The following is a 7,170-nucleotide window of genomic DNA, read 5'->3' as shown; positions in this document are numbered from 1 at the left end:
CTGTGACAGAAACATAACAATATGTGCCCTCAGAACTCACAAAACAAAACTTTCCCTTATCGGGCCGGGCCCAGTTTCCCTACTGACAATACTTGTCACCTACAAAGAGTCAAACTTGTCATTTTTTTAGGATCATCAACTTTCTAATAACTGCAATAAAAAAATCTAAACGACGGAATTAAATTTTCTCCAGATTTCTGATTAAATTCCCGGATATTCCCTGATTTTCCCTGACATTGTTTAAATTCCCTGATATTCCCTGATTTTCAAGGTTTCTCCAGGTAGTCAACAACCTGGTCCTATTCTTAGTCATTTGGAATAGTAGCTTCTGACGTGATGTGGAGGCGATCTGGCGTAGTGGTAACATGCATAGCTCTCACGCATGGATCACGAGTTCAATTCTCACTCCCGACATTCTTCCAAAAATGGAAATGAAAGTGACGAACCATCCGAATTGTGTTGAAAGTCACTATAATAGCGAGAAAAAATCTTCTGACGTAGGATTACGTCTTTCGGGAACATATTGGGGTACAAATTGAAAATCGAAAATCGAGCACATTGTGAAAATTGTCCAATTTCAAACGCTTATTGCTCAATCATTTCATGGTGGGTTAATGAAATTTTTGCATCAATCGACTTCGGCACTCCATAACAATTTTTTATATTGAAGAAAATAATATATGTCATGAAACTAACTATCGAACAATTGAAAAATCTCAACCCCTATCCTAACGGAAGTAGCCTCTTTTGATTGGTCGAAATTGACGACACATGCGGCGGTTCCCTAACAGAGACATCAAAACCAAGCAGCCTGGGGGAAATCGGCATTGCAAATACATGAAAGTAGGGGGAACTTTTGTTCCTACCGAAATGTGTTCCCTAACAGAGACATTGAAACCAAGCTGTCTGGAGGAAATCGACATTGCAAAAACATGAAAGTTGGGAGAGATTTTGTTCCTACCGAAGTGTTCCCTAACAGAGGCATCAAAACCAAGGTGCCCGGGTGAACTCGGCATTACAAATACAGTCGGGGGCATTTTTATATTGCAAGTAAGGTGAGTGATACGATTAATTCTAGCAAATAAAATTTAAATTTGGGACTTTAATGTTGGTTGCTTCGTAAAATTTCATATCAATAACCGATCGTGTATTGTGAAAAATTTAGCACAAATTTAGGTGTAAAATTGTATATGGTAGTAGTTGTGTTAAAAATGACTTGATATATGAAACGATTTATTTCAATTTTCATAAATAAAAAGCAAGGTGTGTTCCCACTCGAGAACGGGTCGTTTGGTTTACGCTCTTTGTTTTGTTGTGTTCATTTTCACCCAAGGAAAGTTTATACGGCAAGAAAAATTGGGAAAGTGAAGAAATATTAGAAAAAGTGATTTCCCATATGCTCTACCTATAGTATAGTATAGGTGTTGTTAGTCCAATTAAAATTCGTATTGGGTTGAATGAACACTCACAATAAAACAAAATATAAAAGAAAATTATCTTTTCCATTTCAAATATGTTTTCTCTATATTAAAGTACCAAGTTTTTTACTGATGAGAAAAATTGATAGTTGCGTTCGGTATTGATAATTATCTTATCTTACATTGGTGAGTTTTTTTTTCTTTATTTCATCCATACATAACACAAGAGGCATCTCGTCTAGGATCACAGAGGGCGGTTTTCATCATATCTCGTTCCACTTTGGCATCTTTTATCTGATACGCACCATCCAACGACTGTTTACCATACTTCTATCATCATCACTCGGTAAACACTGTAAACAAACACGGTGAACAAACAATACCGAACAACCAAACAAAACGGCCCTTTTCAGGGCCACCAAATCAAAACCATAATCAGAGAGTTTACCGATGTAATTTTTCCAACATATCCAAAATCAACAGATAGCCTAACGGTATCTTACGTCAGCTATGCGGTCGTGTCTCGGACACAACCTTCCTGTGACTTTTTTCGGTTAAATAAGATTCGTTTGCAGACTATATTTCAGGTCACACACACTGATACTGTGGGCCATGACAATTTCAGCTTGGTATCGCTGAAATAATGATCTCCCTTATTCCTACACATTAACTGGATGTCTGATTTGTTTGTTTTTGAAATCAAACTAGCTGACCCGGCAAACTTCATCCCGCCCAACATTTATGTTTCGTTATCACATTCACGTTTTCCTACTATGCGCACGTTCATGGGTCCAATCGCAGAACTGTTAATTGATGGATCTTCTTATCTACCCTTTAAAATTTTTTTTACTATATAATTTCAGTACTTCTACCAAAACTCCACATTATAATATCAAATTATTTTCAGACACAATTCTCGTGCAAGATTTTTCATCCACTTGCAAATAACATGTTTCTCCGTTACATGGAATAAATGTTTGATACAGAAAATATGATAGAATAAAGACAGTCCTAAATCGGACAATTCTTTTTTCGAGTTTTGCTCTTATCAATACATTCGGTGATCCATTTTTATTTACATAGATATAAGACGATATAGGAGTGCGTTTTATTACATTTAAATCCATTTCCACTTTCGAACGAAGATTAATTCCGTTAGGGGAGAGGGAGGCAAGTTGGCGACGTTAAGCTTTAGCGAGCCCTGGATCCTGGAATTATATATATAAAGGGTGTGTCACATCAAATTGCATCACGGAAAAAACGCTGTAGAAATTAAATTTTTAGGAATTATATCTTCAGCTTTCGCTTATAATCAGATAAGAGTGTATAGATCACGTTGGCCATGCTTCACTGTCAATTTTTCGTAAATTTGGAAAAATGTCGTCGAACGAAAAAGAGCGTCGTGAATTAATCCTGTGCACTCATTTCGAGAATCCGGAGTTGTCACATCGGGACATCGGTAAGATGCTGGGAATCGTCCAATCCACGGTCAGCAGAGTACTAAAACGATACTTCGAGAACCTAACCATCGACCGGAAGGTGAAGAACGGCAAAAATGGATGCTCCGTCAGTGAAAAAGACCACAAGCGCGTAGTTAAGCAGTTTAGACGTGATCCGAGAAGTTCGGTCCGGGAAGTCGCCAATAAGCTGAATTTGTCATGTTCATTCGTCCAGCGGACCAAGCAGCGGGAGGGCCTGCGTACATACAAGGTTCAGAAGGATCCTAACCGCGACGAAAGGCAAAACATGGTGGGGAAGACGCGAGCCCGGAAGCTGTACACCGAAATGCTGACGAAGCTGCATTGCCTGGTAATGGACGACGAAACCTACGTCAAAGCGGACTTTCGTCAGCTGCCGGGCCTGTTGTTCTTCTCCGCAGAGGACAAATTCAGCGCTCCGGAGGAGATTCGCATACAGAAACTATCCAAGTTTGCCAAAAAGTACATGGTGTGGCAAGCGATCTGCTCTTGCGGAAAGCCGAGCGCCCCCTTCGTGATGACCGGCACGGTAAACGGGCAGGTTTACCTTAAGGAGTGCATACAGAAGCGCTTACTACCACTATTGAAGCAGCAAGAGGGCCCGACCATCTTCTGGCCGGATCTCGCTTCGTGCCACTATTCAAAGGACGTGTTGGAGTGGTATGAAGCCAACGGGGTCACCTTCGTGCCAAAGGAAATGAACCCGCCCAACGCGCCGGAGCTTCACCCAATAGAGAAATATTGGGCGATTATGAAGCAGGCCCTCCGGAAGAACCCAAAAGTTGTCAAATCGGAGGCGGACCTCAAGAGAAAATGGATTTCTGTTCAAAAAAAACTACAACCTGACGTTGTACAGAACCTTATGGACGGGGTAAAGAGGAAGGTGCGAGCATACGGGCTTGGGCTCGAAGTATGAATAAAAAGAAAATGCCAAAAGTTGTTTAATAGTTTTTATTTTACTGTCTAAAATTTTCAAAAGGATCGGTCTACTGGGCGAATTTCTACAGCGTTTTTTCCGTGATGCAATTTGATGTGACACACCCTTTATGGCAGCCCCCCCTTAGAGAGGGGGGAGGAGTATCTAACCACCGTGAAAACATTCACTGCACCCTTAAACTCTCACATGCCAAATATGGTTTTGTTTGCTTGATCAATTCTCGAGTAATGCAGAAATTTGTGTTTCATTTGTATGACAGACAGACAGACAGACAAAAATCCATTTTTATATATATAGATTAAATTTTCGAGAAAGATTTTTTTACAAGTTCAGTAGTTGTTATTTTTCTCAGTTCAGTAGTGTTATTTTTCTCAAATGATTCAATTATTTTATAACAACTTTGTCAAACATTATATTTCAATCGGACATCTGGATTTTGAATTACGATTTTTGAGAAAAAGTTCAATGTTTCTGCATATCAGTCGTTATTAAAATTGGACATATGATAATGAAAATGGTGAATTTGGATGGCTTCCACCATTTGTACCAGGTTTCAATAAAATCGAGGATCCTTCAAATTTGCTGTTTTTCGGCTGATTTGGGGTGGAATTTACAGAAAAAGATAGATTTACAGCGTTGCAAACATTGCTTCAAAATGTCGTACTTGTTTTATCAAGTACTTTTTTGTACCTGCTTTGTCAAGTTTTTATTGAAATGGCAAACAGCATTTTAGAGTTAGTATTATTTTTTGTATATTTTACTTCCCTTGGGAAATTTCAAACATATTTAGTAACTCACGTGGCACCACTCAGCCAGCGCGTCGCACGTGTCAAGCTGGGGGTTTCAGGGTCGATTACTATTCTTGAAGAAGAAGAACAACCACATATATTGACTCCAGTATTCAAACATCCCACACACGGCATTGAATAATTTTCTACTCACCTCTGACCATGATTAAAGCATGAACAAAATAGGAAGCGATCTTTCTATATTCTAGAATTTTCTCTAGATAGTGAAGCGACCCTAATTCCTCCATATATGTATGTAGAGACGCTTGGAGAATGCTTCGCTCCATTTTTTCATATTTCATTGAAGCACACTTGCGCTTTGTCGTCAAGATCCAAAAGTGCATCACCCTTGTCGAAAATCGAACACGTCTCTAATTACATTATGTTGTTACAGAGTCTACATTTTTTTTACGTACATCAATTTTGATATTTTTGTGCGAGTGAAACAAATCTCAAGTTTCCATTCGGTTCGTGGCAGTTCAACACACACGGGACATTTTTTGATTATTCGGCGCATAATTATTTATCGGCAGATATAGCGGGGTAACTCCAAGCGCCTCCCCAGAAATTCGAAGGTAGAAGAATTAGTTTGTAGAATTAATTTCGGAAATATAAAAGAGTCGAGAGTTGCACGCAAAAACGATTGGTCGAGTTTTAGTTGTATGAAAGAAAGCCAAGACCGTTCAGGCAACGCTACTACGTGTCTAAATACAAGCTGATACTCACGTTACACGATCAAACTCTCACCAATTTATTCATACAAAAAACAAACTTTCGCCATCACAAGTACAGAAAAGTGGGTGAACGAAAATAGCTCAACCAGCTGGATCACCGAAATATTACGCATGCCGAAAAGTTGGATTCAATACCAGGGGAATGGAAACTGGACGCCAGATGAGACTTTTGAAGAGAATACTCAAACGTTGTGGTTATCATATAAATTTGAGGGTATTCGGTGTTAATCGAGTTGGATGAAGAGACTGATGATTAGAATATCTTGAGTAAGGGTAGGATGTTAAAACGAAATACGGGTTGCTTACTCATCTTTAAGCTGAAACTGTGGTATTGGACATAATAGTTTTGAAACAAAATTTGAAAACATATTTTATGTGTGTTATCCGGAGAATAGCAAATAATGCTACTAATTAAAGCAGCAAGTTATGTTTAATGGAATTTGCGTTGAATAAACAGACATTTCGAACCCACACATTGTTCGTAAAAAATCGGAAAAGTAGACACGACGAAAACACATTCAAATATTGAGTGATTTCCTATCCTCACAATCGAATCAATTAGATTCCCCCATAAGGGATAATAGGATTATGTATCATAATTATTATCTACAATATACATTCCACAAACAATACTAACCGAAACTAACTAGCGCTTCTTAACGGAAATACACCAATATTCAATTTAACGACGAGGACTGCAATCCGTATTCCTGTCCCTCAAATGTTGCTGAATTATTCAAATAAGCCACTCGAAACTCCGACGCATCCTGGCGGGTATCTATGGCGACAGAGAGAGAGAAAGTGTGTGCAAAACCGCAGCCGGATCAGTTTCAAATCAAATCATGATTATTCATATCGATGCAAATTAGTTTCCGCCTTTCTCGCCGTATTCATCGCAACGCAACCCGTTTTTGGGCGTCGCGTCTAAACACAAGCGGGTAGTAACAGATAATCCTTATAATTAGCGTCATCTCGTTGCGAGACTGTGACTTTCGCAGTTATGCAGCCATAGTCACAGTTTTGCACATAGTGCACACAATTGCAGCCACCGCTGTTTGTGGATTAATCCTGTTATGAAGTGACATGACGTTGGCATACATTTTATCCCGGGATCTATCCCGGTATACGTTCCGGTGGGACGAAATCGATTTACTATGTAAGCCATGTGGCCCTGTTATGAACCAGGTTTGAGTTAGATTTTATCGATGAAGCGGCTTTGGCTCGAAATTGTAGATAATTAATTTTAATTAGCATTAAATTGTTACAAGCCTCTTTGCTCCTGCCTGTTATCCCATATACATATATCTCACTTCAACAGAAAATTATGCAACTGACAGTGGAGGTGCGAGCGCTGCTTGATGTGACAATCGCAATAGATTATGCTGATTGAGATCGTTTGAGACTGGTGGATCTGGTAGAATCTACGCAAAATTAATTTAGCGCAGCTCAGAGTGAAAGATAACTCACCTCGGCTCCTAGTTAACGAGATCGTGGAAATACGAGGGTCACTATTTATATTTCGGGAATTGGCAACACTGATGTCATGTGAGTCCATCTGACGGTTCCATCGTAAAGTTTGACATTTTTGACGATATACGTACTCAGAACATTTTGTCATACGGACGCTATTTGTTTATTTTATATTTAGTTGAAAGTTTGGTCTCGGCAAAAAAAAGGAACTGAATCGTGAACATTCTCGTGCGATGATTTTTTACGACTTTCGACGTGGATTATCACAACAAGAGTGTGTCAATCAACTTAATTTGACTTTTGGCGATGAAGCTCCATCAAAAACCACTATGTATCGCTGGTATA

The sequence above is a fragment of the Toxorhynchites rutilus genome, chromosome 3, assembly GCF_029784135.1.
Source record: "Toxorhynchites rutilus septentrionalis strain SRP chromosome 3, ASM2978413v1, whole genome shotgun sequence".
In the NCBI taxonomy this organism is placed as follows: domain Eukaryota; kingdom Metazoa; phylum Arthropoda; class Insecta; order Diptera; family Culicidae; genus Toxorhynchites; species Toxorhynchites rutilus.
This window is presented reverse-complemented; position numbering follows the sequence as displayed.